At 40.2% G+C, this 27,834-nt stretch overlaps 1 long non-coding RNA gene across 2 annotated transcripts; it reads left to right on the forward strand.

Annotated features, from left to right (window-relative positions):
* On the forward strand, positions 1 to 25,186 carry LOC108508993. 2 transcript variants are annotated; one of them, XR_001878563.1, is made up of 5 exons: positions 1 to 110; positions 5,626 to 5,831; positions 14,814 to 14,882; positions 23,186 to 23,346; positions 25,108 to 25,186. It is a non-coding gene; the product is annotated as an uncharacterized LOC108508993 (long non-coding RNA). The 2 variants fall into 2 exon arrangements; XR_001878564.1 differs by lacking the exons at positions 23,186 to 23,346; positions 25,108 to 25,186 and adding an exon at positions 15,817 to 16,260.
* The last annotated feature ends 2,648 nt before the right edge of the window (positions 25,187 to 27,834 follow it).

The raw sequence follows: 27,834 nt of genomic DNA on the forward strand, positions 1-27,834 counted from the left end.
TCCGGGGCACCCATGGCCAGGAACAGCAGCCCAACAGCTGCCGTCCATCAGAAACAAGCAGTAATTACATTTCGATGACTTTGCTCTCCCGTGGATGAGCACTGGTGTGGGTAAGTGTCAGCACGTTGCCTCCCTGCCCTTCCCCGTTGGCCAAGAGCAGCGGTGGCCTCCTGAAACGGGTCCCCGTAACTTTGCTGGGTGTCCTGGCAGCGATCCAGTCTCCTCGTTGGTGATTCCTCTCAGGCAGTGACCTTGCTGGGTTACAGCAGCATGCTGTACTGACTTTATTAAGGTGTGCCCTTTATTGAGGGTGTGTTCAGTGCATGTGTTGGGTCTCTAATTAAAATGCTAAAATATGGTTCCAGGAGAAAGTTTAACAGATTATTATCTTTCCTGCACAGAAGGAAGAGAGTGCTAGGACATATCTGTTTAAAGTGACTGTGCAAATGACATTTTGATGTTCCATATTTATTGTACTCTCCCCCAGTAACTTGCATATAAAGGGCTGGATTATACCAGCTTGCCCCAGGAAGAAGTCAGAGAATGAACCTGAGTCATGACCACTCTCTCTGGCCACTCAGCCTTCCCTCAACACAGAATCACACAGAATCATTTAGTTTGGAAAAGACCTCCAGGATCGTCGAGCCCAACCTTTTCCCCTGCTTCCCGTGGCTGGGATGCCATTTTGATCAGGATAACATCAAAGTCTTTATTCTTCCATGCTGAGCTATGTGTCAGTGTAGTGTGACTCTTAGTCCCTTCTTTTCAAGTAAGCCAGAGAAGGATCGATAATGTCTAATCTGGAATCCAAGGTCTAGTTATAATTCATCTGTCCCACTACGAGTTTCACTGAAGCATGTTGTTAGTGATGTAAGACCACCTCCTGCTCCTTCCACTGCAGTACCTGGCAGTGTTTGTCACCAGAACTAATTTGAGTCTCCCTGCAGAATTTGTTCTGGTTTGGTTTTTTTCCTTCTTAAGTTCCTTATGGAGATTTTCAGGAAAAAAATAAAAATCAAATAGGTCCTGTAAATTTTAATCTGAGTGCAATTATAGAGTCCCAGGCAGCTGACTGGTCAGAAGAGGGCTGTGGCAGGGTTATTGATGGTACAAAATGTCTCATTGTCTCTCTGAAGCTGTCTGTGTTGGTGGCAGTTGTTTTGGCAGAGCTAAAAGTCTTTTTATTCAGTGGGTATCCCCACCACAGGCCACAGATTGGGAGCCCTGTGCTGTGGTGCTGACTTGTGTGCTGCTGTGTTCCATGCAAGAGGGACATGGGGAACAAGAAGGTTTAAGTGAGGATTATGAAGTCCTGGTGGGGATGGACGCCACTGGGCCAGAGCTGCTGCTGTTCCTCATGTTACCAACACTTTAAAGGTCAGAGTGATAGACACAAAAAATAGTAACCTGTTTGGTCGGTTGCCTAACTATATCTCAGCAATATTTTTCCCCTTTTCTTCTCCCTCCAGTCAGATAAACACTGCAAAACCAGCCTTGCCCTATCTTATTGTCATAGCTTCTAGTGTGATGTTTCCATCCGATGATAAATCACACCCCGTACTGGGATGTCTGGGCCCTGGCAGTGCCCTGGCAATGCCCCCTCGCTGGGGCTCGGGGCCAGCTTGGATCTGGAGTGTCCCTGTCCCACTGGGGCTGTGAAGGCATCCCCAGACCCAGCTCTTCCAGGGCAGCCCCTGGAGCACAGTGTGGGGGCAGGTTTTGCACAGCTCAAGGGCCACAGACTGCAGTGCCGGCTCAGGGGAAAAAAGTGCCCAAACCCTCCGGCTCCTGACGTGCACGATGGAGCTGCTTGCAAATTATGAAGATGTTAATAGGTTTGGGCTTTCCAAGATTTTCTGTGGGCTTAAATATTTGTATTTAAAGAATCCAGTGTAAGCCAAGTCAGAATCTGTGGCAGGCTCAGACCCATACACCTTCTGAGCTTAGCAGAAAAGACAGTAACAAAAAAAACAGTGGAAAGAAAAATATTTTTCTTTATTCCCTTGACATGTGGAGCTTCTGACAACATGGATTTGTTGTCCTGTATCATCCTTCTTCGATGTTACTCAGGCATCAGCTTTACTAAAGCTGTAGAAGTTGGAAGAATCTCTGGTTTGCAGTACAAGGCCCAGTTGGATTCAGGGTGGCAATTCAGCCAAAAGACATTAATTTGCAAACAGATTCCTTTAGGAAACAGCCCCAGACAGAATCTTTTAATGAACACTATATTTTTTGCCCTCTTTCTCTTCCTCATTTTGAACAAATTATAAAGTTCCTCTTCCCTGAGAAAAAGTGTGTTGCACTAATGTTCAGCCTCAAATGACTAACCCTCTGCCTTGTGCTTTGGGAAACAGTTCCTTGGATGAACCTCCAGAATTTTAGACCTTATGTCTCTGTATTCTCCCCTGCCACTGGCACACCCCTCCCATCAGTGGGGCACAGGGTTCTTCTGCTGGATTATTGAATTTCATCTCCTATGAGAACAGGGGAAAAAAAAATAATTAATGGCACTCCTATCTACTAGCGAGTTCATCATCATCACTAAGACGTTTGTCAAAGTATCTTTGAAACATTTTCTGTCTCTTTCAGGTTTTGCATAGTTCATGAAGAATATTTTAAAATTTGGATACTGCCTTTAACACTCAATTTGATTGTAAATTTTAAATCCTATTCCTCCAGGAGAACATTTTTTTCCCCCCTATTTTTCTCCCAAAATGTACGTGCAATGGCTGGAAAGAAAAATGTGGAAAATGAGTTAGAAACTAGGCAGCGAGAAAGCAGCAACTAGGCATCAATAAGATACTACTCTAATAGCTAAATTGCTAAATATTGTAGTTACTTAACACTTCCCAACATTAATAAGAGCTCCAACTTCCTATGCTTCTGACATACTTTTATTAAAACTTCAGAAAGTGAATTTCTACTGGGATTTTTTGCATGTGTTTCTACAGCAGGAAAAAGCCCAGCTGACCTCTGTTTAAACATCAAATTGACTTGCAGTTGGGAAAGGTTTAGTGCTCCATTTTTTTTTTTTAAATAATACCAGATCATTTCTCTTTGTTGAAATCTTATCTCGATATGTATGGGGGTTTTTTTAGTGGAAATATTTATTTGAGGAAGTCAGCAAGGGCATTATTGAGTGGCAGTGGAGAAGGTTGTTTTAGTGGGGCTCCTACTTTGGCTAAAAAGATTTAGATGCGGATGCTTTTCTTAACACACAGGTTCTGGGAGTTCATTCAGCCCTGGATAATTATTCAATGGGACACATCTGGTTCTTACATAGTCAGCACTCCCACTGATTTCACTGGGACTGCTACTGCAGGATTCAGCCCCACATGAGCTAGAGAAGAGAGATGAAGCTGTTTTGCTGAGGCAGAGAACAATCACTGACAAAATAAATCCACTGAAGGAAGGAAAGAAATTATTACTGCAGTATTATGTTCACCTTTGGAAAACCACTCTAAGGTATTTCACTACTGCAAGTGGGAGAGGGCTTCAGGAGGAGCTAATATGCATGGGGAAGCAGAGTTCCTTGGATATTTTTGTCATTTAGTGGGTTGTTGGGTTTTTTTAAGTGTTTCTAACTAAGCAGGGATTTTTCTGCTTTATTTTCTTATTTTTGCTGGTGGGATTTGTGTCTCACTTGGTGTCTGTTGGGACAACTTTCTACTGGGCCAGCTTTATCCAAACTAGCAGTTAAAAAAAAACCAGTGAGAAAGTACTTTAAGATTATAGAGCAGGGAATGCAAGTGAAAGCTTCTCTGATGTCAAAGGGAACAGGAAAACATGTTTGGCTCTGCAGCTGGGATACTACACTTGAAGAAAAATGTGAATACAGTGCATGCTTCAGAATATCACTTTTCATTAGAAACTGTGTTTTAGAATAGAACTGAGACCACTGAAACAGGAACAGTACAGGTAAATTAAAGGTTTATACAGATTATACCAACACTAATCTATTCATTAAAGAAAACTGTAATTGGAGGGGACAGCGGGCCTATAAGGAGTGTTTCAAGAGGACTGATAATTTTGAAGATTGCTACAGAAGAAAAGAGACAAAGAAGGGTTTGGAGGAAAAATAGCTCTAGATGGGTGAAGCGAGCATCTGATGGTGCAAACAGGCTGGAAAGAGGAAATACAGGTTATTGCAAATACTTAGGGATAAAGTAAAAGAAACTGCAGTTCATATGTTGAAGAAGCTCATGAGGGAAGAAAATACATGTGAAGACTCATAGCAGCTCGTGGTACTTACTGGGGGAGGGGGCAAGACATGGGGAGGAGGAAGAAAGATGAGTCTTGAGTGTGAGGAAAGCTGACAGTGGCCTAAAGCATACCAGGCAAAGCTAAAAGCTAGTACTGGAGAGGGCTTTCAGTGAGAACTGGAGCTGCTGAGGGCAGGACGAGAAGGCAAGGATGCAAATTGTAGAACAAACCAGGGGTGAGGCCAATGGAAGGACCCAGGGGAAATGAGATAAAACGATAAAGGGACTTAGAGACGAGAAATATCATCTGAAAAGTCAGAAAATGTGGGAGAGCTTTAAGGAGATAGTGTCCTTAATTTTACTCCTACAACCCTGCAGCAAGTATTGCAAAGGGGACATACCAGAAATCTTTATTCATTGGTAATCTCTAACTGTCATAATGGCCCCTTGGAGGTTTTGGCAGACTGCAATTTAAAATAGCTCGGAGATACACTGACATTGAAAAAAAAGCAGCATAGCTTCAAGAGATCTTAAAACTGCCCTAACTCAATGAGGAGTCTTCACCTGCAACTCAGGGTCTGGAGCTCAGCTTTGTATTTCGGTTTCTCCAAGCAGCTCCTGGTTTTATAACCTGTTAATCCAGTGATCCTCTTCCCTGAGCAATATCACCAGAGGTAACGCTGGAGAGATGGGGGTGAAATGGAGGGTGATTTAGTGCTTTCCTGCCATTACATTGATAGCTTAGTAACAGTGGAAGGCTATCTCACCTAAGTAGGGGGTTTGCCTTCTTAGTGTAATGGCTCTTTCTGGCCTGACCATTTATGAACATGAATCTGTAGTCCTCTGGTATTTGTGGCGTCGTTGTGCCTGCAGATTCATAGGACAGGCTGTTTTCAGAGGCTCCAAGAGGTGGATAATTCCAGCAGGAGAGTTGAATAAAAGTCCTGTTTCTTACAGTGATGTTTGTTAGGAGGTTTTATGCATCTCAGTGAGGAGGAGGGGAACCAAATGTCGCAGGTGAAACATATCTTGAGCTCAGCTGAGTGCAGCTGTCAGCATTCTACAGGTTTGAACCCAGACTATTGTGTGCTTCTCAGTGGTCATGTGGCAACCAGTGCTAAATGACACATGTTGGCAGATATGGTGTCATTAGGCATGACAAGAAGGGGTACTGTGTGTCTACATTTTATGAATGTTGTGTGTCCCACGCTCCTTGGGAAGTGAAGTCAAGTCCTCCAAGGAGCACTGATGCTATGAGTGACTTACATGTATTTATAAACTGTTCAGAGATACAGGAGGATGATGAGGTCAGTCGTGGCTTCCAGAGTGTGCCACAGTTTGGGTATACACAGATATCCACAGAGCTCAAGGTCTCAAATTAAATATGTAATGCTCAAAGGATCCCTTTTCTCCTGTGTTCCAGGTGTATCCAAATGCTTCCATCAGTGCTGCTTCCACTGGTCAGGAGAGCTGGATATAAAGCAAAAGGAGAAAAAAGGAAGGAAAACCAGCTGGTTATGGCTATTTAGAATATGTTTGTGCATATGTGTCTCCTTTTCCAAACACTTTGGGAAGAAATAGTCTGCAACTAAAGTCACATCAACAGTCTGATTCAGAGTGCCTATTCAGGTAACTTTTACTTACCCTGGTGAAGGATTCAGTGGGATTGTGCATGTGAGTTAACAAATTCTTTATGCAAGTACAGGAAGAAAAAAAGGAGAGAAGTAGAGCTTCAGGTCCTTGCTGGTGTAAATCACATAACTCAGGTGAAGTCAGTAAGAGATACCCCCTTTCACTGTTTGCAAATCTGACAATGTTTCTGAAGAACATGGGAGGTAAAAATATTAAACAAGAGAGAAACACACAAGGTTGTGGTTATGGCATGCCCCTCACTGGCAGTGTATGGACAGAAAAGAGAACTGAAATGGTAACTATTCATGAATTATGTAAATGGTGGATGTTTATTTTTCTGTTTGTTACTTCATGAATTGACTGTGGAAGAGTTCACTTTTTCTCAGCTTTTCCTTGTTTTAAATTGTTTGTCCAGTTCTTCCTGCAAATAATTCACATTTTAACTCATCTGCAAAGAGCATAGTGGAAGACTTCTGAATGGATGTGTGGGTCTTTTAGGGTCTGTGAATTGCCTTCTTTTCCTCTCTCCCATTGACTTTACAGGGATTAGATCACCAGCATGAATGATGGATGCACATCAAAAAAATTGCCATTTAATAGCCATGAGCTACACTTGCTTTTTGATTTTCATTGAAACAGATACAATTCCAGCTGGGAAATGTCAGGTTCTGAAAGGCAAAATTTTTTGCAAGAGACAAGGGCTCTGGAAGCCCTTGTCCCAGCTGAGTTCAGTGAAGTGTTAATGATGCAAGGAGGGACAGAGAAATGTTTTCGTCTCCCTAAGGAAGTGGTTCTCCATAACCAGCTTTTAATGCCAGAACCTCCTTCACTACAGTCAGTGAGATCAATAGTCAATTCAAAGGTGCAGGAAAAAAATGTGTCATTGCTAGTTTTCAATCTCACTTTAATATTTGAATTTGAGCCACTTTAAATGGTCTGGGGCTGGTTTACACCCGCTGAAGTTCCAGGTAAATCAAGCAGCTGACATGGATTTGGTACATGCTCCCAAACTGGGAGCCTCTCTAAAAGCCTGGATGCAGCTGTTTACAGCACTGAAGCCTCTGTTCATAGGAGGTCAGAGCCTGCCCTTTCAACAGAAACAGCTAAACCAAGAGATTATAAAAAAAGCACCGGAGGCTTCTTTGAGCCAAAAGAGGGTACTTTAAAACTGTCTAAAATTTGCAGTGTGTTCTTATCAGCCCTTCTCCCACATGGAAATTGCTGCGTCTCATTATAACATTTACAGTTCTATCTGTCTGACTGGTTGTGTCAGCAGGGAAAACACCAGGCGAGCAGGCACTGGAACGCCTTCGAATGTTGACCAGGAATAGAAACACAGACACTGGTGCCTCTGGAAAGTGATGACCCAGATACTTTTCCACTGTGTAATTATCAGTCAAACATATAAATGCAAGATTTATATCACCTGGATATGAATTCTTACGGCATTTACTGTCACAAATTGGGGTGATGTCGTAACACAAATGATGCAGTTACCAAGTACATTTTGACAAACCAGCATTTAACAAGTGAAGATTAATGAACTATTCCAAAACTGAACTTTTATGCATGCTGTTTATACAGAAGGAGTATTAAAAAAATAAAAAAATGGGCTGCCAGAGTACTGATGACATACAGAATATTGAAATAAATAGCTGATGATGCAAAAAAATGCTGAGAGAGAAGTTTATTCAAGCACTGCATCATCACATGCTCATATCATTGCTTTGGAGCTGTGTCACACCTCAGCTGCCTGTACAGTCCCCACGACTGATTCTTGCCATCGTTACTCTGGGGCTGCTGGTCCTGACTCCAGTGTATATATAACGTCAGGGGGAGTTGTTCTGTCATGGTAACAGGATAGTAATTGAAAACAACAGGCTCTGGATGTTTAGTTGTGAAAAAAACAATATGTTCACCGACCTGAGTAGTTGATAATTGCTTTCTGTAATGTCTGTCTTCAGCAGGCCTTATTCCAAGGTGCCTGATGCAGCCTAGCACTGGGTAGTGTCTCTAAAATTAACATTAAACTAATTACTTCAAAAAACCCCCAAATGAACAACCCTACATACTATAATATACCAACAAAGCAAACCTAACACAAAACATGAAAACTTCAACATTTATATAACATTTTTGTCCCCAAAATCTCAAACTCCTTGGTAAGTGTGGTCATTCTAAACACCCTTTGTATTTTTAGATGCTTGGTTTTCTCTGAATACTAAACTGACAATTTTTTTCAGATTCACTACTGTGTTTGTATTGCAACAGATACATAAAAATCACTATCTTCTGATATGTATATATTTTTATTCTCCTTCCAACACTGAAATTCCTGTACTTTGGAGGTTTATGGTTGCTGCTTCTGAAAAATATTCAATATGATCTCAAAATGGCTTGGAACAGGTCATGAGCTAGAAATCCGCAGTTAGTGAAGTAAGGATATAGTTAGTTATATAGAGTTACATAAGCAGGAATTCTCCAAGGACATTTCAATGAAGCCCTCTATTGCTGTGGAAAGCTGCACAAGATTATTAATGATCACAAGTGGTCAGAATGTTTTGCACGGTCAGAAACAGGATAAAAATAACACTCAGCATTTTTTTTTAATGGTCTGCTAGTATGGAAACGTGCTTCGTGTTAAGAGTGCCAACTTTACTGTAATAGATCAGAAATCAATTGATCTATTGATCCTTCTACAAGCAAGTGAAGTACAGTGTCTGGGGAACAGTGCACCCCTCACGCTGAGCTTGAGAAGCAAAGGCTTATGACAGTCTTGAGTAGACTTAAAAGCAAGAACAGGAGATTTCTGAGAGGAAGCAATTGCAGTTCTCTGTAGTGACTGAAGGGTGTGTGATAAGCAGAATCTCTCCAGAATAATAAGGGAAAGCCGGAAATGGGAATCACATTCTTCCTAGTGTGGTATTTTCCTATTCACATGCTTCTAATGAAAATTATTGTGGCAGGGTCACTGAAAATCAGGTTAACCATATGGCAGGCACAGGGGTTGCTTCGTAATGCGTGGGTTTGCTAAGGATTAGAAATCTATTAGAGAACAGATTTAGAATTCCATTGAAGAAAGTAATGAACTGCATTTCAGTGGAGAGAAAGTAATCTCAGATAAGCAGAGAGCGCAGTCAGTTTGACAGTGGTGAGTGTCGAAGAGGTTCAAGAGGTGAACTAAAAGTCACGCAAAACCACTGAGGAGATAAAGTGAGGTGAAGTTCTTTTATTTGTTTATTGTGCCGTGGATTTCTTGAGGAGGAGTTCTGCAGATGAAGTGCCTGCAAGAGCAGATCTGTTAAAAGCAACCCTCAAAATACTGAACAAACAGGGCTAAAGAAGCACTTAGCTAAGGAGCAGATAAAAAGTGTCAAAAATCCTTGAAATGAAAAATTAGAAGCTAGTGAATTATGCTGTTTCTAAATGTTCAGTGAACTATTAGGAATTATATGTAAAATGACTCCACAGGATACAGAAAATCTTTAAAATCAGATGGGGAGATATTTTATATCTCCAAAGCCTGAAAGGAGATCAAGAGGGTATCCCAAACTTTCATTTTGCAAACCAGAATCTAACCCTCAAAACCCTAGAAGGAATCTCTGCCTGGTTATAGAGTGAACTGTTAACAAATAGTGATTCTGGTTCGATTTCCTCATGTGTTTGGATATGATAGTTTCCCGTGAAACTGCATAAATATGTGTTTTTTTTTTTAAAAACAAAGAGCAGTACCACAGAAATCAGTATGCAAACAGAGCATTACTTCAATATCACTGCCAGGCTGCCCTGGATTCCAGACTTCATGTGTCATGAGAATTTATTTTCTCTGCATAGCATGTATATTGGGCCTAAATTAGCTGTCAGCACAGGTGGATACTTCACAAGTAGTGAATTTTTACCTTTTGTTTCTCTGTGCTATGGGAAGCACTAAACTCTACGGGAGTGGTTTGCTTTCCTCTCTGCCCACCTATCAGCGGATTAAAAACTGAGGCATTTCTGGATGTGCCTTTGTTTCTACCGTTTCACTGCATAAAGAAAAATATGAAAGACCGTAATATTTTGAGATATAATTTGCTGTTTATCTTGAGAGGCATCTTATAGGATGCTCTTCCATTAGTAGACCTATAAGGGGAGGCTCTGCAGAGATCAGAGGGATATCAGACTTCTCTCTAAACCAGCCAAGAGACAGTTATTGGCTCACAAACTGTCTGACCTGGGATTCGGGGGTCTTAGGGCCAACGTTTGGCACTGATTTCTATGTCATCTCACACAAATCATTTAATCATTGCACATGCCTGTTCTGTGTCAATTGAATGGATCTGCAGTGTGGAATTTATCAACCCTGGAGGACACATGGTAAGAAAGTATTTAATCTCAGGTTACTGAGATCAGCCACCCACAGGCCTCCTTGCTTTGGTCTTTTCCCCCATCACTTTTTACAAGCAGTAGCTGATAATTTCTTATCCACTCTCAGGCTTTTTTACTGTTTTAGGATGGATGTTTTGGGCTTTTTTATTTTGGGGGTGTGTGCGTGGATTTGGTTTGTTAGTTGTTCTTTTTACCTTATATGTTGATGTATTATTTTCTTTCCATTCACTTTTACCATTAGTTCTTTATAGGTGTCCTCTAATTTCATGGTCTGGCCCCGCTAAGCTGCAACTTAGAATCACTTTCAGCATTCAGTTTACAGCACTTGTGTATAAACAGTGCAGTGTTAAAATGAAATCTGCTTCTCCATGCTTGTGTCCTCCCACTGCAAAAGAATTCCTCTTCCGTTTCCATTCTACAGTCTTCCTGACTAAACAGTTTTTCTCTTCCAGCTGAACAACTCCATGCCTGTAACCTCACTCATATTCTTCCCACCTTGCATCCCCTTTTGAAACTTTCTACACCTTTACTCTTGACTTCTCTGGGCATGTTGATAGCAATTTATTCCAGTAAAAACTGTATGTACCTTTCCCCTTTGGAATAACCATTTGACCTTCCCACCCCATCCCAGATTGCTTTACAATCTTTGTAAAGGTTTTGTGTCATCATCTCCCCCGATGCAGGTGCAAGTTCCTGAGTAATGCTCCTTCTCTAATCACCTCCAGTTGCCTCAATACCATCCTGTTTTGTCCTCAGTCTGTATCTATATGTTTTCCCTCCTTTACCCACTCCTTTCTCTTAGATGCTCCAGCTTTTGTCTTCGCAGTACAGTCATGCTTTGGTCTTTCCTATCTTAATAAAAATTGCTTGTGCACCCTTGGATTCATGTGCCTTTACATATTCCCTCTTTCTCCTTTTCATTTCTGTGTAACTGAAAGTGTGATTTAGAACTCTGAAGGTTTCCTTTTCCAGTTATATCTCACTTTTCTTCCTCTTTTGCTCCATCAGACCTATCCCACTGAAGTTACGAAAACCTCAGAAACGGCCAGGATTGTTACTCAGGGCTTATTTGTCTTGACACATCAATCACATTCATATTGAGTATCAAACATAGCACACCTTTCTCATGATGGCTCTCACTCTTGGCAGTGATTCCAATAAATATCTGAAATTTTGTCAGGCTTATTATCTTACCACGTTTCAAATTTTCTTTAAAATTCTTACCCGTGAAGCCATTGGTGATCCAGCTCCCCTCTGCCATGCTGACCAGCGCTCTTTCACAGTTTTCCATATGTAGATCCATGTTAACTATTAATGTCTCTCATATTGCTCTTGTGACAGCAACTATCTTACTCTGGATCTGTGTGTAGCCCAGTCAGGTCTTGCTCCATAATTGCTGCTTTGAGTACTACAGCAATAGTAATAACATTAATAGTAGACAGAATCCTATTGACATTCAGCACTGCAATCAGCACCTTCAAAAATGGTTATAAATAGTACAGAGAAATTATTGGCAGGAAGGTCAGATGATTTCTAGGTTGTTTAAATAACAGAAAACAAAATTAAATTCCTCTTAATGAGCATGGCTTGCATCTGATTTTCTTGGATTAAAACAGATTAACCCACTAAACAGATCCTGATTCAGCTTCAGATCCTGATTCAGTTATTTCTTTTCCTGAAGCTAAAAGATGTTTAAGTCCTTTTTGTATTAATTCAGTGCTTTCTTGTCACTGTGACAAACAAGGATACAAGAAAAAGATTTGGTAAAGAAGGAGTTAGAGGACAGGTTGCAGCCACCTGATCTGAGTGTTCAATCAGAAGGATAATCGGGTATGATGAGCTGACTCTCCTTTTTACGCTAATAGAAAGGGATGTGGGCTGAACTGTTAAAACCCAAGTCTTTCAGAAGAGGACTCCCAAGAGGCAAGGATGGAAATGTGTTTTTCTCTGGTGTGTGGCCAAAGATTTTAGTGTGAATATTGGATTATGCCAGCTGTTATTTATGTCTGGCAATGAAACAATCAAGACCTCCCTTACTCTTACATTTTTCTGCTGCCCCATAAAGCCAATAACATTTGCATGTCTTTCAAAAGGTATTTAAGCCATGCAATTATGTGCAGCATCTTCTCTATCCTTACTTTGAAGAGCTTCACACTTCATCTAGATCCTAATTACATAGTTAAGAAAAAGTGCTATTTCTGTCGAGCCCAGTTAAACCTTTACCGAAACACTCTTCTTTAACTGTATTTCTCATGCAGCTTCTTACCTGAGCCTCGCTGACTTACAAACTGGCTTTGGATAACCCCTGCTTCTTATGCAGCCATCTCCCGATCTTCCTAGTGGTTTTCTTGTCAACAGGAGCTGTTTCTTTCCCAGCTCTCAACTATTTTGCATGTCTCAACAAGGCAATGTCGCAGACTATCTTGGCATGACAAAGTTAAAATATGATAATCTCTTTATCAAGCTTCTAATTTGCAAACCCCTGACCCAATATGTATTCGTAGAATCATCTATGTTGCTGTGGCTGAAGTGTAGGACCAGCACTTCACTTGTTGAACCTCATACCACCACCATAACCTCATCCTCAGCCCAGGGATTCAGATCCCTATGCAGGGCCTTCCTGATGTCCAGCAGATTGACACTCCCAACCAAACTGGTTTCCTCTGCAAACTGACTGAGGGTGCACCCCATCTCCTTGTCCAGATCATTGGTAAAAATATACAGAACTGGCCCAAGTACTGAGCCCTGGAGAACATTACTAGAGACTCACTCCCAGCTGGATTTAACTCTATTCACCACCACTCTCTGGGCCTGGCCATCTAGCTAGTTTTTTATTCATGAATTAATATTCTATGTCTCCCTATTACCTATTTGCATTTTCAGTATATATTTTTGCTTTCTAAGGTAGAGCAAACCACAACTTTAGGGATGACTGGAGCATTTGCATGGTTATTTCCAGCTTATTTTTTTATGGGTATTACAGTGCACTGATTATCAGAACGTAATGGTGAATGGATTTTTAGTAAATTAAAAACTTCTCTATAATCCCAGATCTCAATGTGAGTGTAAGATTATGGAGATATTATCCAGGTAACAAGGGAAAAATCAAAGAGAAATTCTACCTTGAAAAGTTTCCACTGTCAAATCTCCCAAAATATATTTTCCTTGTATTTTGTTAGTCAGGTAGTCGAATTTTCCCTTTCTTGATTTTTTTTTTTTTTTGAAGCTCACCAGAGAATCACAGGGAAACTCAAAGGACTTGGTGTTAACCTCACCCAGGGGGTTGAAGTGTCCCTCCTGGCCTCTCATATCCATCTGGTTTTGCTTTCAGGAGGGGTACAGGCAGAAGACATCTTCCCTTGTAAGAGAGGACCGACACATTTGTACCCTTACAGGTGCATTCTTCTGATGTCCTGCAGTTCACACATACCCTTTGTTCCCTCAGTGCAGGGAAGTTGTAGTTTCAGCATGCTTCACCGCCAGCCAGACCCCTCCAAGAAAGACCTGGCTTTATCCATACATCCTTAAAAAATACAGGCTTTGAGCTAAATGGCAAAAGGGTAGTCACAGTCACGTTAAGTTGTCATTAAAAACACCCTTGAATTTCTACAAAGCCTTTTCTGAAGAGAAGGCTGTGACTCAAGGTTTATGGTATTTCTTAGGAAGACATTTGTGAAGTCTGTAAGGTCATGTAATCACAAAGTGGTGCAAATGTGAAGGCTTGACATAAGGGAAGGTGTCATTTCCACACGTAGCATCTTGCTACTGAGACAGGACTATCTGGGGATTGTACAGTTCTTCATACACTGAAAATGCACTTCAGTCTCTAATATCCATTGTTGGGTCTCCATCTCTAATGAACAGTCCCTTCAGGCAATATTTAATTGGGTAGTACAGTAATTTTGTGATCCAGATATAAATTCATTACAGACTGGATTGTGACTGACAAACTCATTTCACCTATGACCTAAACTGAATATGAACTCAACTCTTCCCAGGTAGGAAGCTGATGTATAAAACTGTTTTCAACTCACTGCCAGGGGATTTAGAGTGCACATTTTTAGTGGTTTAATCTGGGATTTAAACCTGAAACCAGTTACTCGAAGAGCTGGGCAAAACCAAGATATACCGATAAAGCATTTTTTTTTTTTCAAAATGGGATCACTTCACAGAACTTTACTGTTACCAAAATAGTGCTTTTGATGGGACAGACAAAATGATTAATTTTTATTTTAGCATTGAAATACATGGATGTACTATTTATCAGAAATATGTTTATGTGTTATGTTCTTGACTACACATTAAAAGAATGAAAGCTAAAATAAATGTTACAGTGCTCACAACGTGTATGTTTTTGCATGTTTTGCTCTTGATTACTGATTCAGCAGTTTTAAAAGATACTTTCCATAAAATGCAATACAGACAGCCCTAAAGGCAGATGTTGGTCAACTTCTTTAAAACAAATCCCTAAAAATTTACCACAGCTGGAAAGAAAAGGAAATGGCTTTCTCAGACAGTTTAATATATTGAAATTAGGCAAAGCAAAAATTACATTTATGTTGTGCAGTTAACAACTTTTAATAATCATTAAAATTCTCTCTTTCTTCACAGAAATGAAGGAGTCTCTAGCTTCATGGCTGGGTGAACAAAGACCTTTCAAGAACATTTCTCTGCTCCTCTGTAAGTTTATTGTTTTAATAGATACTCCCATTGATCACTGTTTGCTTTGCATTTTTTCACTTCATATTTAAAATTGACATATATTTGAATACTTACCATTATATGGTCAGTGGAGCTATTCATTTAATAGGTCAAATAATCATTATATTTCACTGGGATGCTGGGGTTTAATTCATTTAACATTTTAATCTTCCATCAGTTTTTCTTTTAAGAGGATTTCAGTGCACATACAGGATTTGTATAAATCTGTGCAGTAAATTTATTCTTTTAACAGTTTTATTCTTTCATCAGAAATTCATTTAAATGGATTCTACTATATATCACATTCACTGCCAGTGTGGCTTTAGGTCAGGCTGTAATTGATGCAAAAGCAATGAGGTATTAAAAGAGAAAGGAAATATCTGAAATTGGAAAGGGTTCAAAAAGCATGCCATTGTAAGGCCATGACATTCCTTGGATATGATGGGGGATGGACCACTCATAAACCATTTTGGTCTAAAGCCTGGTATAGTTGCTGATCTCAGGTTTTGCTAAAGTCAGATTCTGTGCTAAGAGGGCAGTTGCTTGAAGGGGCACATCAACCCAAGAATCACCTATCAGGGTATAAATATGGTCCCCTCTGTAGTGCTAAGTCTAGAAGTATCAAAACAGAAAAAAATGAAGAAAATGCCTTCTTCTTCTTCTTCTTCTTCAGTTTGTTCATGCAATGTGTTTGACATATTCAGGGTTTAGGGTTTCTTTTTTTTGGGATCATGTAGGCTGCCCTGTTGGTATGGGGTGCACAGAGCAGCAACTGTAATACATGCCTTTTCCCAAGCTTTAAGGTAGGCTGGTAATGACAAATACATGCAGCATATGGGCAGACTTTTAAAAACATTCAACAAAATTAATTTGACTGTGACACTTAACCGAGATGTCACACTTGGATCTACAGGGTGTGAGTTCATATCTCGATGCAGATCCAGCCCCACAGCTGTCTATGGGTAACCTTGCTGACAAAAGCTTCTTGGTTGTGGATGTGGGGAATCCAAAATGCATCTGGCTATATGATACCTCCAGTGCTATTAACTACAGGAGCTGATGGAACTTTACTCCTCTGGAAACCAAGGGCCTAGGATATATGGGGTAGCCTATGGACTTCTGATAGTATTGGTGCATTCAAACAGCCAGCTTGCACAGCCCCTAAGTAAACAGAAGAACAAAACACTGTTTTAAAACTGACAGTACACAGGAAAAAAATTGCAAAACATCTGAGGAAAATTGAGATAATCTGAGGAATACGCTGGGAGGTAGACTCTGTAATATTTATGCGTGTGTGTAAGAAAGACTACGTGTCTTTATCTAATTAAATAATGTCGATAATTTTATTGGAAAAAATTCAAATAAAAAATAAATTGTAACATCTCTAATTTTAAAGGAAAAACATAAACCTGGATCCTTTGTTTTTATTTTAAATGTGTGGTCCTTTTATCTTAGTTAATTTTAAAATTGTTCTTTTGCAAGAATAGCCAACGGTTGAAAGGAAGTTTGGAATATAACATTTAAACACTGATGAGAAATGTTTGATTAGATCAGTGAAGAAAAATATAATGAAGGGTCTGTTGAACATGTACCGTGCTTCTGATTTTAATTCAGCAAATAACTAGCTGCAAAAATCAATGATTTACATGCAAAACTAAAATGCAGTCTTACTCAGAAATTACAGTAGTAGCAAATAATTGTCTTTGTTTTTTTTCATGGTGACCTTTTAAATGATATTGTGTAATTATTTCTTTTGTAATAACTTTTTAGGTTCAAACATGTCTTGGGGACCCAGGCTATGGCTCAGAGCACAACTCATTTTAGGCTTATGGTTAAAAGTACAGTGAAGATAAGGTTTAGTATTAGGAGAGGCACAATGCTTAAATCTCCAGCTGAAAGAGGGTTGGTAAGAGGAGCAATAACCTGCAGAACAATTTCTCTGCTGACAGTTTTTTTGTCTGGATGATGGCTTCTGAGTGTGGGCCAAGACTCAGCCCATCCTGGTGGTTGGGGTTAGCGTTAGGAGAGAGACAGTTTGCGCTTTCTTCAGTCAACCTGATAATCAGTTTTTCATTTTTTTCTCTAAGAGAGGTCTGTGTTTATAGGATATCCTTCCATCACATTTGAAGTTACACCCTTAGACTGATGTGATGGCTTTGTATGCTAGGGACCTAGTTCCTTCAACTTACTGCAGTGAATTTACTTTTGACAACCAAGAAATTTGATTTTTATAATGATGCATAAATCATAGGAAAGGGTTGTCTATAATGGACTTCAGCAGAGTTAGGAGCAAGAGTGCAGTAGTTCATATCGAGAGGATTTTAAAATAGCTGCACAGTAGAGGACATACTCTTCATGGAGAAGGAGAATTTAGAGAAATTTGGGACAGATAGGTAATAATTACACAACTTGGAGGTTTAAAAACTGCTGTTGTCTTGTTGTGGTCCATTGTGGTTCTGGGGTGGCACTTGGTTTGATATATAGGAATGCCATCGAGCCAGGAAGCTGGCTGAGAACAGAAAGATGGGGTGAAGTGCAGCATGCCCGAAACAGCTGCAGTACACTGCGCTGAATGTTTGTTAAATTGAATTATACCTTTAAATTAATTCAATTGAATGTGAGACGAATGAATTATAAATCATTCCTGGTGAGGCTATAAATATGGCTTGATAGAACCTACCACCACAAATAGGAAAAGCCTACAGTACTGTATTTGCATGTTTACATATCACTCCCCTGTGGTGGATTAGCAAGCAGAAAGAAGTCTAAAACCACAGGGGGAAGGTTTAAATAGGATGATGCAGACATTAGTGAATGATTAACTGTAATTTCACAAAGGTGGAGGGTAAGCCGTTCATTTTGCAGAATCTCACAAATGTGTTTTGAACGATTAACTAAATTTGCTTGGCAAAAGTTTAATTAAGGCTGCCACTGATTAACCACAATTGTTTAACTCAGTGTATAGGCTGGCTGCACACACTGCGTGGAAAGCACACCATTAACCGGCACGAAGGTGTTCAAGGGCTCTTGGGAGTGTCTGTGCTGGCTACCCCTCTGACATCCCATCTCCGAAGAACAGAGGGAGTTACTCAGAGAACATTGCACAGTTCTCCTGGAAGCCCTCTGGTAGCCTCTGACAGACTCTCCTTAATAGAGTGCATACACATATCCAGTGTGTGCACGCAGCCAGCGCCGGGGGCCAGTGCGTGAGTGAAGAGGGTCAGATCCCTGTCCCCCTCGGTGCAGTGATGGATGCTGCCTTCAACGCTCCTGGCATTTCTACAAAGCTGCAGAAACAGACTGGGTCTTGTGTCTGCAAGTGAGCTCAAGGCAGGGAATGAACGGAGCTCTCTTGTCTTCTCCTTTGCTCCTGCTTCCTCCAACACCCCTGCCCTCCCCTTCCTACTTGTTGCTCTTGTTCATGATGAGACTCAAAGTAATCTGTCCCTGGCTGGTTACAGCAATATTTTCAAATGCTGATTACTGTCTTTTATGGGCAGTACTATTTTGGCACAATTGGACACACTCGTTAGAACAAGTGACAACTGTGTCATTTAATTGCTTTTTTTTTTCCTTGTCAGAAGGAGAAAAAAATACTAGTGCTCTTCATAATAACTTATGACCAGAGCTGATTAGGAAATAAGTATTTCCTGGAAAGCACTTTGAGAGGAAGCACAAATTTTCCTTTAAAAGAAGAAAAAAGAATTCTTTTCATAGGTTTATCACAACCTTCTTACCTGTCTTTTTACTCCACTGTTAAACATTCTCCCAGCTTTTCATGTCATAGATTCTGGTTTCACAGTGAGGCTCTGGTTGTCTTTACCCCAAGCTCCAGTGAAGAGGTGTTGATAGTTACATAATGGTAGAATCTCTCTGATGGCTACTGAGTGCACCTCTTCCTTCTAAACAGCTCCATGAATGTTGTTATAAAATTAGTTGGAAAAATGGTACATTTCCATGGTTGACATAGTGATGTTTAGTTAAATGCTGTTTATTATTAATGTTCTTTATGATTAAGAAGACCTCTGCAATCTAGGCAGGATTTCTGTGGCTTCCCAAGACTTGACAAAGATGTCTTACAGAAGCAGATCCTCCTGTAACTTCATCCTCTCTGATTTTATGCCTAAATCATGCAGTTTACTAGTGTTCCATCCATGGGTTTGGTGTTCCTCAATATACCTTGAATGCTTGATATTTTGGAGATACTTAGTATTTTATTTATATCTCTCCTACATTGTGATGTTTGCAGAGTCATAGTGTTATTCAAGCAGTAATTTTGCATGTTTCAGAAATTCCAGCATTACTTCATTAGCAGTTTCTATGAATGCTCAGTTCCAAAAATATCCGTTACCTTGTTTAGAGTGATTTGCAAGCCAACACACAAATTCACTAAAAGGCAAACTCATTTTATTGTTCTGTTGAGAAAGCCATGTGTTGCTCTATATTTGCACCGAAGGCCTAAATTTAATTTCTAATATATCAAGTATGGTATTTCTATTCTTCTATTAGCAAGTTTTGAAAACTAGCTAATTTTTAGCCTGCTTGCTTTCTGTTTGTATACCTCTAAATCATTATTTCATGCAGCAGTACAAGAAACAACACACAGTCACGTATTATCAAAAACACAAAAAGTTTAAAAAAAAAAAAAGGATGGGAAACCACAAATTATCTTTGGATCAGGTTATTAAGAGAGTTCATACCAATCTGCTTCCATGCTTTGTTTGTCCTTTGAATATTCATAAATAATTAGCCTATCTTCTTCTATCAGTGTCCAAAATAAAGGACTAATGATGTCAGGACGGCTTACTTTGACATTTATGAAATATGCTATGATCTACCTGTAACTGATTGTAGGGCTTGCTGGAAGAGCATATTTTTAGATTGCTTCATTTTCTGTTATCAGAAAATCTGTCAGCCTTAGCTGGAAGGCTTTAGCAGTTCCCCTACTTCAAGGAGGCCTCTACATGTCGTGCCCTTGAGAAGCATCTGTTGTTTAATTTTGTGAACCGATGTTCAGGTTAAACTGCAGAAGATTATCCAGGTCCTCCACCTTTTTTTTTTTTGTTCCCCCTCCTGTTCTTCTGAGCCCCCAGGGGCACACAGGGAGCTAAATGATGTCTCTGGGACAGACATCACAGCCTGTCATCTGGGTTCCCAAGGAGGGCCTTGGGACCAGGATGAGGAGAGAAGCAGAGGGAAAGCAGGTTGTTGCCAGCAGCTCCCCCTATTCTCTGACCTTCTCAGGCTCAAGGTAACCCATTCCCTTGCCTCTTGAGGCATCAGCTTTGAAGTGAGCTTTCCTTCCCTCCCAGAGGCAGGGTTTAGACCCCTCCCTGCTTCTCCTACATGATCCCTTGGATTACTGTCTTTATTGATAACATCACGTCAGGTCCCCAAAGGGGCAAACTTAGGACAACATGAATGCCTTATATTCAGGTATTTCTGTTTTTCAGGTGCTTTATGAAACTTCCATCTTTACAGTAGCATAGTTGTGCCACTTCAGTATTCTTTCAATAATATGCAACTACAGTTTAGCCAGAATGGGTACTTTTTCACTTTTCTTCATTACCAAGCTGCCTTCAACTCCATGTGTCACTTCTCCCACTGGTGAGCACAAATCCAGGCTTGCCAAAATCCAGGCTTGCCCACTAAAGTGCTCTTTGCTCACCACCCACCCTACACCAGACCGAAAGGGCAGAATCCTGTGGGTTGGGTGATGAAGATGAGACCCTGTTCCTTTGCAATCCCAGCAGCAAAGAACTAAAGAACATTTGGCAAAGAACTAAAGAAAACAAAATGAACAGGAGGAGTTTTTTATTGGCATACACTGTGTGAAGCAGCTCTGTTTCAATGTGAGCAGGCTACCTTCTACCCCCAGAAAAATCCACAGACCTTTTTCTCCACCCTGAATTCAGGAGGTTCAGCTCAGATTTGACAACTTGGAAGTCTTAGAAGCAATTGACAGGTCTCAAGAGAAAGTGCTGGATTGCCCTAATCCGGTTGTGAGGTGACAGATGTTTGCTTAGCTGGGTTTAGGTCACCAGGTAGGATTGCCTCTATTCTTCAGGTTAGTCCCAGGACATAGGATAAGTAGTAAGGTGTTGTTTTGAAAGTCAAAGTAACAAGGGGTTACAGAGGAACTCTTTCTCCATCAGAGTGTTTTGATGATTTGTGGCTGTCGGCTTTAGATGCTGCACTGTGGCTGCAGATTCTTCAAAGTATCTGCTGCTTCCTGCAAGTATAATCTCAATTTTGTGATGGTTTAACATGAACCAGCTGTTCCACAACCATATGGTGACCTGAGCAAGACACTGGACTGTCTGGATTTCAGTAGTTTTACTGAATGTAGGTTTTTATTTCGATACAAAAAAATGCAAGATGGAGAAGTTTATTAAATCTCTCGCTCTGCGTTCACTTTTGCTCTTGGAGCAGCTGCTTATGCTCAGCCTCTGAACTGAGTGAGTCAATTTACTCCAATAGATACTAAATCAGTCCCTTTATCCTTAATAGTTAGACAGCAGCAAAAGGTGCATCTGATAAAATGTAGAGAAATCCAACACAAAACTTAAGCTTCCCTCACAGAGAAAGAAATGAGCCCTAACTGTGACTGAGCAGGCTAATGGCAAAACTGCACCAAGTAAAATCATTCTGCAAAATGAAAGCAGGATCAAATTCATTAGGCACAGGCAATAACATATTTAAGGTGCAATAAAAAGAGTGCCTCAAGCCATATTTGTCAGCAACTATTCCTGCATAAAGAATGTCTTATAATTAACAAAAGATTACAATTGAGCTAAGTCTTAACACTTTGCATTGCAGATTTTCTATAAGCGAAGTGATTTGTCTGGCTTAACTCTGTATTCCAAGTAACCTTTCAAAAAGGTCTACTTCACTGAAAACTACCATCCATCTCTTAAATTCAACAGTTTTATCTGACCTGGCTCCCTTAAACATTTTATTTTTTTTTTTTACAAAGATTAAAAAATACACTGTGGAGTAAAATTATCTCAGCTTTGAAAATATGAAATTGCATCTGAAGCAGTGCTTCAGTATGTAGTAATTTACTGTGGTAGCTCTAAAGCACAGATGGGAGCGTATAGAAAGAGGATTAAGCTGCTTTCCATATCCTAAACTTTATCAGGGATAACACAGAAAACTGTGTCATTCATTACTGCCTAGGGAGTTCTTAAGTGTTAACAATTTATCCAGCTGATACATTAGAAAAGCTAGGAAGTATTTTTTTTTCATTAGCAATAACAGACTGCAACTAAAATGAAAGTCAAAGTTGCACTGCAAGAGTTTTATTCACATGCCAAACAGAGGAAATTAATTGCTTCACATGGAAATATTGATCACTGTACATCTAAGCCAAAATCTAAGTGCATGGACTCAAGAAATGCACTGCTGAAAAATCTATTATCCTGAGCCTTTATTTTTAAAAAGGTTCTTTTTGTTATATTAAAAATAAAGAATAATGAGACACTGTTTGTGATACTTCATGTCATGCAAGGTTTGTTTTCATAAAACAAGCTTCACATCACAAAACCAAAATGGTTTGGGATTAAGATCAGAACCTATTAAAATCAGAAGAAATACCCTCATTAACATTTAGCAGACTTTGGATCAGACCTATCCAAAGATTCAGCTGATAATACCAATACATGCAAGAGATTACAACCAAAGTCTTGTTATCCCTTGTAATTATATCCCCCTCATGTTTGTTTTCACTTGGATGCTTTGGCAATTTTTCTAGACACTTCTGTTTAAGCTATGCTCTTGGATTTATCTGAGCTTTAGGACTGCATTAGTATTTCAAAGATTTCTGAGTTTCTACAAATCCAGAGTTGCAATCCTCAAGTGGCAAGTATACTGTGGTTTTCAGTAAAGATAACATTATGGAGTTCTTCTGTAAAAACCCATTGATATAACATGGATTTTCATAAGAAAGAGAAAAGCATATTTATACTTGCAGGTTTTCTAGATTTTATTGTAAAATGGTTTATGGAATCCACTGTTTATATATACACATAGACTTCTCTGCCTCAAGAGTATACATTTCATCCTGAAAGTGGTAAGTTGATTAAAAAAATTTCTTTAAGATTTCTCTGTCGAATTCAGTAGGACCTCTACATGAAGGCCTGCACCTCTCAGACAGCTGCCCTGAAACTCTCTGTTACATGGTATTTTTGTCCCAGTTTCCACTGCAAATGTTTGCTACAGATCCTGTTTCTCATCTCCTAGCTTTTGTTCTGTTCATCTCTGCTCCCACTGGCTTTTTGTAGGCTGAACTCTATTTTATCTTCTGCTGCTATGATTAATATACAATCAACAGGTAACATGCGAGTGTAGGACACCTTTTGAAAATGGAAAAACATTTCTGGAGTACTTAAGACCCCATGAGCAGACATACTACTTAGTGAACTGAGATGTTTTGACAAGAATGGTGAGCATCCCATCTCCAACAGTGACTGAAATTGTTATAAGTCATATTCAGAAATATAATTCCAGCCCTCATATCAGGTTTTTTTCTTATTGGCTATCTAATCCCTTAATAATACATTATGCCTTGCTTGCTGCATGTGAGATAAATAATACGTAATCTTTAAGTAAGCGTAAACTGACACCCAGCAAAGAAATGGCTGTGGCTGACACCACTTGTAGCAGTTTCCAGTTCTGGGCTAGGACATGAGCACACACATTCACCCTCTCCTATTCACTTTTCACACAGTGTCATTGTTTTCTCTCAACTGAGATTCCCCTGTATCCACTCAATCCAATCAGCTTTTTCCAGCAGAGTACTGTTGACAAAACCAGCTGACTTCCCTGTGGTTACTGCTACACACAGTAGCTCAGTACACAAATCTACAACTTTGGTGTGGGGTTCAAATTTCCATCTGCTGCAGACTTCTTACCTGACCACCCATAGCCAGTCCTCCAAAACATCTTATTTTACTTGCTGCAAGAGTTTTGATTTCTGCTCCAGTGAACTAAATTAATATTTAGTGTTTATTGGAGCTGGGACTGGGGAATCCTATGGTATCCTCTGTCAAGTGACTGCCCTAGCAATCAGGCCAAGGAGTCACATGCAAACACATGCACACACATACACACATCTCCTTAGCTCAACTGATACATAATTAATTTGTATAAAGCAGAACAGCTGATTCTAGGTTCTGGAGAAGGAGAAAGTCTCTCACCTGGTGGTTGGAGAAATCAGATAGAAGAGGAGAACTGAAAACAAAAAGAAAATTTGAACCCTAGTGAGAAAGGGCACCGCAGTTGCTGGGCTGTGACTGGTGGGCTGCCAGGGAAGAGGCAGCAGGAGGGCCAAGTCCTGTCCACTCCTCTACCCTTATTCCTTGGGTAAGTTTGCTCGGAGGAAAGCTAGCAGATTAATCACAGAGGTAACATGGGAATGAGTGCATAAATTATAGATCTTGATTTAGCTTAAATGTAGGGTAGCTGTCTAGCTGCTCTAGCTGCTAAATATTGCCAAGAATTCTACAGTATCTGAATTTCTTCACAGACAGACTTTACATTTCTAAGTATCATTAAGCATCTTAAGAGTGAGGAAGCAACTGAAACTACACATTGGAAAATCAGTGTTTTGGCTTTAGACACTCCGTCATCAGTAGCTGGTAGAATGATGTGTATATGATTATACTTTTTAGTGATACAGACAGTAAGCTCAGCTGTACAATAGCATTGGTATAGTCCCACATTCCTTGTCACAGGGATGCTGAAGGGATAACTGTGCTAAAGGTTGTTAAGTTTCAGATCTGATAACAATGGTACCATGTGAGGCCAGCAGAGCCATTTTGAAGTCCCACCTACACAATACTGGGTAAAACTGCTTCTAGAAGTTTATAGCAGTGAACCAATACATGTGTGATTCACTAAGCTATTCCTGATGGATATTTGGAGTTTATTCATGAACATTATTTTCTGCATACAGCAGTGTTTTTCTTTCTGTGTTATTAGAGTAACATGGTTTTGAACTACATGTGGATTCAATAGAGTTAGAGTAAATCTTGGCTGATCCATGGTTATCCAGGATAAAAAACCCAGTCATCTATTCCACTGAATCCTACTTTGAAGAATTTGAGTGAAATAAGAGCAGGGGGAGTCACAGGAGGATGGGTCACTCTTTGATGTACAAGTCTTTGAACTGTTACTGTGTCTGTTGTCTGTACCCTTTTTGCAGATTGCTGGATGCCAGTCTTCTTCAAGAACTGTCCTGATTGTTCCTTGTTCTCATAAATAAAAAGAAGTCAGGCTATCTGGGTAGAAGTTCTTATTCAAATACAGAAATATTGCTTTGCAGTTTCCTCTGGCTCCCCTCTCAATCCATCTATAATTCATTAGGATGATATTAATTGTGCTGTTGAAAGACTCTGTTCTGCTTAAAGTAGAACAAAGTTGAAATTTCCTCAACAGCAGGATTTTTGGTTTTGTTGTTCTAGGGGTTTGTTTGGTTGGTTTCTCTCTCTCTTTTTTTTTTTTTTTTTTTTTTAATATATGTTCCAGTTTTCAGGTTATCCATCATAGACTTTTGGTCAGTTGCCTGAGGTAATCATGTTCTGCTAAATCAGGGCAGGGAGGCAAGAAAGGTTACCTACTCAACCTTTAATAAAGTCTCTGGAGCTGCCAACTCCAAGCATCTTGTTTAACTAGGATGGATTTAGATGAGTGATAATATCCAGTTACTAGCTCTGAGAAAATTTGGCCATCTGAGGTACCATGAGGACTCAGCTACAGCAAGCAAGGCTGTTCTCCACAGAAATGAACATGTGCTGGTGTGCTGCCAAGATTATTCTAGGGCTGCAGATGGCATCTACAGTTCCCACTGTATAAGCCTGGGATTAATGTGACTGGTGCAGACAGTGTGTAGCTGATGCAATTTTTTTACTGGGACGTGATAATCAAATTTAATTTTTCTTTTCCCTAAATATTTTAGAACACACTGACGCGCCTTGTGTTGTTCCTACAACTTGTCCTGACAGCAGTGCACTGACTTCTTCCCCTTAACATCAGCCTCTTTTGTATATTTGATTACCTTAATAAAAGGCAGTAATAGTGGGTACAGATGGGTCATATTTTGCAGTTACATAAAGGCATGAGTTGCAACGGGGCACAAGAACTGCCTTTTCTTTACAGGGGCCCTAAAAGGCAAATACAGTTTGTCTCTCACATGGCACAGTATGTTTGTAGAAGTAATGGAAAGTGCTGTAACACATGGAGAGGCAGTAAGACAGTGTAGCAGGGTCATGGATAGTCAAAAACGAGGACACTCCGAGCTGGAGGCTCTGCAATCACATGCACAGGGATGTAAACAGCTCAGATTGCCGCTGTGTCGGTTGCTGTATCCTTGCCTCCAAAAAACAACACATCGTAAAGGTTAGCAACAGGGGGATAACTGCTTGGTGACACTGGATGGGCTGGCACAACCCAGATGAGAAATATGAAGCTTTGCTGGTATCTACCTGCTAAGGGTCTACCCAGAGTAACTTCAAAGACTATAAATGGCGTGTCCAAACAGTGTGGAGCTGTTAAGCTACGAAAAACAGCAAGGTGGGGAGAAGTGCTCTCTGTTGCCGCATCTATTTCTTGCTGAAACATGAAATATGTTGTGTGATTGATTCCAGTTCATGATTCTATTTGCAGGCCCTAAGTGTTTAGACCATTGTCTTTTAAGCGAGTTTTGTATTTCCTGGGTGCATTGCTGCTCACACTTCAGAAGTGGTCTAGAATATTAGAATCTCATTGTATTTTACTAAGTGGAGATCGAAACCTAAGTTGCAGAGTGTTAGAGAAAAGCTTTATTTGACACAGCAGCAACTGTATAGTCTTTAATGTATAACTGACATGGATCACTGGTCTTCTCAGGTTGTATGAAAGAATTGCCTTTTTTTTATCAGAAAGATGGTTTTAACAAGCTCTTGAATCTAATTTAGAATTAGTGTGGTCAAAATGTGGTGCTTGTGCAGCAGAATTTATTTTGAATGATTTGTAAAAGAAGAGGCTGCAGGCAGCAGGTACATATCTAAATCATCTAAGGCCCCATGAGATATATGAAAACTGAATGGGGAATTTCTGAGTTCCTAATTTTGATTTTCTAAAAGGTGAGTCACACACAGACCTGATAAGAAAATTAAAACATGAGCCAGGAGCTAACAAATGTAATTGTTAGGCTTTATTTTTATTTTTCTAGATATTACTGCAGCATCACTCTTTGTCAGTGAGTCACTCCTGATTTGTTTGAGAGTGAGAGCACACACAGGGCCAAAGAGTGTCAGGGTAGATTCCTGAGGACAAAAGCATATTTTTAATCTGATGTTGTGACTATAAATATAGGCAGATGCAAATCAGAACTGGCTGGCTAGGAACCAGAACCAGCCCAGAAAGCTGCAAAAAAGTTGATGGTATGGACAAAATAGTACATTCTGCTCAGAGGCTGTTCCTCAAGGTGCAGGGGTGGGAGGGGTGTGCTGTGAGAGCCAGTTGGCTCTTTCTGTTTCACTTGGAGTGTGGTGCTGTCAGCAGCCATCTGACATCTGAGTATCTCCTGGAGGTAAGGAGGTGCTTGGGAATGGGACTACGTGCCTGTGGCCACAGGCAGTGGGTACAAGTTAGGGTTGTCCTAGAATCATAGAATCACACAGTGGTTTGAGTTGGAAGGGACCTTAAAGATCATCTCATTCCAACACCCCTCCAAGGGCAGGGACACCTTCCACTAGACCAGGTTGCTCAGAGCCCCATCCAACGCTGAACACTTCCAGGGATGGAGCATCCATGACTTCCCTGGGCAAACTGTTCCATGGTCTTGCCACGCTCACAATAAAGAATTTCTTTCCAATATCTAATCTAAACCTATCCTTTTTCAGTTTAACACCGTTCCCCCTTGTCCTACCACTGCATACCCTTTGAAAAA

The sequence above is a fragment of the Lepidothrix coronata genome, unplaced genomic scaffold (genome assembly GCF_001604755.1).
Source record: "Lepidothrix coronata isolate B3197 unplaced genomic scaffold, Lepidothrix_coronata-1.0 Scaffold328, whole genome shotgun sequence".
NCBI classification, from domain to species: Eukaryota; Metazoa; Chordata; class Aves; order Passeriformes; family Pipridae; genus Lepidothrix; species Lepidothrix coronata.